This window comes from Drosophila suzukii, chromosome 4, assembly GCF_043229965.1.
Source record: "Drosophila suzukii chromosome 4, CBGP_Dsuzu_IsoJpt1.0, whole genome shotgun sequence".
Classification (NCBI taxonomy): domain Eukaryota; kingdom Metazoa; phylum Arthropoda; class Insecta; order Diptera; family Drosophilidae; genus Drosophila; species Drosophila suzukii.
This window is the reverse complement of record NC_092083.1, coordinates 1203609-1208454: the sequence shown is the minus strand read 5'-3', so window position 1 is coordinate 1208454 and position 4846 is coordinate 1203609. Positions and strand designations below refer to the sequence as shown.

At 34.2% G+C, this 4846-nt stretch overlaps 1 long non-coding RNA gene across 3 annotated transcripts; it reads right to left on the bottom strand.

Annotated features, from left to right (window-relative positions):
* Positions 1-2933: 2933 nt before the first annotated feature.
* LOC118879149 (uncharacterized) lies at positions 2934-4087 on the bottom strand. 3 transcript variants are annotated; one of them, XR_011604520.1, is made up of 3 exons: positions 3711-4087; positions 3149-3475; positions 2934-3096 (listed from the first exon to the last, which is right to left on the bottom strand). It is a non-coding gene; the product is annotated as an uncharacterized lncRNA (long non-coding RNA). The 3 variants fall into 3 exon arrangements; XR_005015645.3 differs by lacking the exon at positions 3711-4087 and having other exon boundaries at positions 3149-3238; positions 3305-3694; XR_011604519.1 differs by lacking the exon at positions 3711-4087 and having other exon boundaries at positions 3149-3699.
* Positions 4088-4846: the final 759 nt, after the last annotated feature.

Below are 4846 nucleotides of genomic sequence, written 5' to 3'. Positions count from 1 at the left end.
ACAAGTTCTGAAAGTGAATATTTTGGTACAGCAGATCAAGCAAAAATAATCATTTATATTTTCTAGAAAATATTTATATTTTTTAGGGTAAGTATCAATTTAAGGGTGGAGTAATCATTTTTAGAAAAACTAATGCAAGGCAATTTTATTTTTTCGTTAGCCTTTTTATCTTTTAATAAATAATTTCTAGAATAAGGACATGTTTTTTAATAGGGCGATTCTAGTTTATGGTAAACATTTCCTTGATTTAGTAACGTTTTCCGAATTTAAGGAAAATTTCCCTGACTTTAGAAAAAACAAGGAAGAACGCTATAGTCGAGTACCCCGACTATCAGATACCCGTTACTCAGCTAAAGAGACCAAAAGGAAATTGAGATATGCAAGCAGCAAAGCGAGATTGAAATGCGCCACCTACCGGCGGTAGACAGATTTAAGCGTTATGGCGTTAGAGTGGGCGTGGAAATTTATTTTTTGGATCAATCGATAGTTTGTGGGCGTTAGAGTGGGCGTGGCACGATTTTCTCAACAGCCTAGCTCTTATAGTTTCCGAGATCTCAGCGTTCATCCGGACAGACGGACAGACGTACAGATGGACATGGCTAAATCGACTGCTTATATTTTTTATGATTTTTTGAAAATGCTTAGAAACATGCATTTAAGCCATATTTTTCTCTTTTTCATAAAAATTTTTTCCGACATTGTCACCTTTAAAAAATCATAAAAAATATAAGCAAAATGATTTTTGAAAAATTCTTTTTGCAGTTACTATTAGTTTTGTTTAAAGAAACTTTTTGTATCAAAAAATTTAAGTTTTCAAGTCGAGGAAAAAAGTTCACAAAGGACATTTTCACACAAATTCGTCCTTTTCAATAAATACTGAATGGGCTAAGAAATGTATTGTATCATTCAAACGGCATTTGAATTACCTTTCCATTGATGCCAAAGTTAACAAGATGTAAGTTCAAATTATGAATATATTTAACTTTTTTTTTGTGAAAATACTTTTGACCACCCTTGTACTTTATGGGGTCGGAAACGCTTCCTTCTCCCTGTTCCATACACTCATATAAATTGTACTGTGTAATCGACCTAAAAACAAGGAAAATCGCCCTAAAACGGGGGTCAATGGCGACTGGGTAACAAAATAAGGGCAATATTTTCTAAAAACAGGCATGTATTGGTCTTACATTTATGGCGATTTTTCTTAGATCTATTATGAATTTTCTTAAGTCTAGGCCGATTTTTCTGTTTTCAAAGGTAAATACCCTTAACAACGCCGGCATTTCTTGAAATTATGGTTGAGCGCCTTAAAACCAAGAGCAAGTGCCCTAAAAATTAAAACGAGTTTTTATAAAAAAAATCGTGCTTGGACATGTTTGCCGGTTCTCGGCAAACATTATCCGTGGTACTTTTTCCAGGATTTTTTTAGGATTATTTGACTATGTGTCCTTTCTTACTATAATTTGAGAGGGGGAGAAGGCAAGGTTACTATTTGGCCGCTCCACGCATGTTGGTAAACTGCTAATTAGAGTCACATGAACTGAAAGTAGTCATTAAACAGAATCAGGGAAATAACATTAATATAAAACAAGTTACCTCTTGAGAAAAATCTTCGTGGTTGCAGCAGAATCGAACTCACGAGCGCTGGGTTCGCATTCGGGAGCACTACCGCTGCACCAAAGACGCATCGCGCTAGGCGACACGGAAAAAGGTGAACCCTTATCTGAATGGGTTCTAAGAACAAGTTCTCAATTTAATTCTAAGAAACATTCTCACTAATGACAACCAATTATGTTTTGTTTTACCCAATTAGACTAAATACATTAAAAAACTATTATTTTAATGTACTATACATTATTTTAGCTTATATATATAAAAATATGTTCTAAAATTTTTTTGCCCATGCACACAAAATTGTTTAAGAATTCAATTCTAAAAACTTGCACAAAAAAGAAAAATAAATGTTGACCCTTCGTGGGTTCGAACTCACGCCATTTAGATGAGTTTGAAAGTTCAAGACCGCTAGGCCACTGATTTTCAAATTTCAAGGGCGATTTTCTAGTTTCAATGGATTTTAGATGATTTTTTTTTCTACGAAATGTGATGATTTGCCCTAAATATGAGAAAATTTTATAAGCATATGCTCGGGAAAAATTCGGCTTACCTAATAGAAAATTTTGGCATTTTAGAAAAATTAACACTAAAACCTATTTTCTTTGGCGATTTTTCCTATATTTAGGGCGATTTTTCTTAATGTTAGGGCGATTTAATGTTTCGGGCGATTTTACTACTATTTAGAAAAATAATTTTATGAGTGTACTTTCCGACGAACACAATATACCCTTTTACTCTACGAGTAACGGATATAACAAGGAAGAACGACATAGTTGAGTGCCTCGACTATCAGATACCCGTTACACAGGAAACCAACTTTAAAATAAATATAACTTTGGGTAGAGGGGAAGAAATATCGATGTTTAAATTTTTTATTCATGGCAGTGATGTCACTGACGGTGTTCTTGCTACATACATAGATACGGGAGTAAGGTCCCTTCAGTTCCAAAAAAAAAGTTTCACTTGTGAATCACCTTGGGAATCACCTGGGACATGTCCTCGTGCACAAGTGAAGAACAAGTGACGCTCCATATAGAAAATTGTATGGGATGTCCGCATTTTCACAAGTGAAAATTCAAATGAAAATTTTTCGAAGTCCTACGGGATTTTACTTGTTCCTTATACTCATTTTTCATATGGCCTGTCACGTGCCGGTGACTCGTCCCAAGTGAATCACTTGGGAAAATCAGAATTTTTCCTTGAGTTTTCACTTGTGAAATCACTTGCAAGGGACACGTCCCAAGTGAATCACTTGTGAAAATCAGAATTTTTCCTTGAATTTTCAATTATAAAAATATAAAATTTAAAATACATACATATTTAATTTCATTTTAATTCATTTTAATTATATGGTATTATTTAGATTTTCAAAAATTGTACAATTATTGTTTCTGTTTTTATGCTTCGTAAGCTTATTTTTAACGTTAGTCATCGCCGTTCTTAAACCTTTGTCCGGGTCCTCTGAATCCTTGGCCAACGCTCCTGAAAAAACATGTTCCAAAAATGCGTTTTATTTGTTTAATTGTATATTTACCTTTTATAGCTGTGTTTAACCCTTTGCAGGATTTTTATTGGCACAAAACATTTCGTCATCCACTTTCGGCTAACGGAGCCCATTGAATACCTTCAAAATTTACGTACTTTAAACTAAGATCAATGCACAACATCTTAAACTTAATGTAGCACTTACCTGACTTTATTATATTAACTAAACGATTAAAGTAACTCTGCTGCGCACCATTAAAATGGATGCTTCCCTTTCAATCACTCAAACAGAATGCACCAAGTCTTCTCACCCCTTTACTAGATTTCTTTTGTTTTCTCTTCGCTGTTGGCGCGTGCCACTGCACCTATACCCTTTCTAAAGTGAATTATATATCCGACTATATAGTTTTTACTTCTTGAGTAAAAAATACAATACGATTTTTTTTTTAAATGTTAATACTTAAATGTTTTAAATACTTAAATCAATTTTAACGGACTAAATTTCTATAACTTAAGTAAAAAATTATATTGTAATAAAAATGTATAATAAGTAAATATAACATTATAAGTAAATTCAATATACTAAATTTTACTATAATCAAATAGTTTACTTTTATAAAACAATATTAGTTGTTTTTTTCGATACACAATAATGCTCCTAAAATATTAGGGCATTCACATGTCGCTGCTCCACGAAAATTTTTCCGCCGAAATATTAGTCGCTAGCCGAACATAACGGAGAGACGCAAAAAAAAATAACGGACCAGCCGAAATTTGTCTCTGCGAGCGCGGAGTGCAGGCAGATTATAAGACAAGAAAGAGAGGGAAATATCCGAATATCTGCCTCTCTTTGTTGCACGATCGTTTTCGTGAGCAGTCTTCTACGCTGCGCCGACTGCTCTGCTGACGTCAACAGCGGCACAGCGTTTTAGGCACAAAAAAAAACAAAAAAAGCTTTTTGCCTTGAGCCATGTCACCGCGTCCCTACTGCAGAACTGAAGGGGTAATTTAACTAGTGGCCCGATTTTAAGAATTAAAAAAACAAGAAAGGAAGCTGGCTTCGGCAAACCGAAGGTAACATACCAATATACAGAGCTTTCCACTTTTTAGAAAACTTACAAATAAGCAGCTACATGATTTTTTTTAAATGTTATACAAAATTTTAAAATATTAAAAGAATTAATTTTTTTAATTTTTTAAATTTATTTTTTGTATTATAACTAAGCGAGCTATAGGACATAGTTGTCCGATGCGGCTCGTTCCGACTTGTATACTACCTGCAATAGAAATAAGACTATTGGGAAAGTTTAATCGCGATAGCTTTATAACTGAATTTAGAATATGTATCCTTTATGTGGTCGGAAACGTTTCCTTTACTGTGTTGCAAGCTTCTGACTGAAATAATATTACCATTTTAATCTTTTAAAATATAGGCGCCGCAGTTTTTGGCGTTAGCTAGAGCTACAGTTTGTTGAATCATGCGCTGCTCAAGAATCCCTAGAATCAACATGTTAAGTCCCAACGTTTAAGATTTTTTTCGATTGACGAGAGCAATACATTCCAGATATACAGTTTTATTCCAGCATTAAAACTTTAGGAGCAGCTTGGGCTTGGTATTGTAGGCGTGGCACATTTGGATAACAAACTTACGCCGCATACAAAGCTAAGGAAACTAAATTTGACATCCCAACTCTCTAGCTCAAATAGTTGCAAAGCTCACAGGGTTCACTCAAATAGACGGACAGAT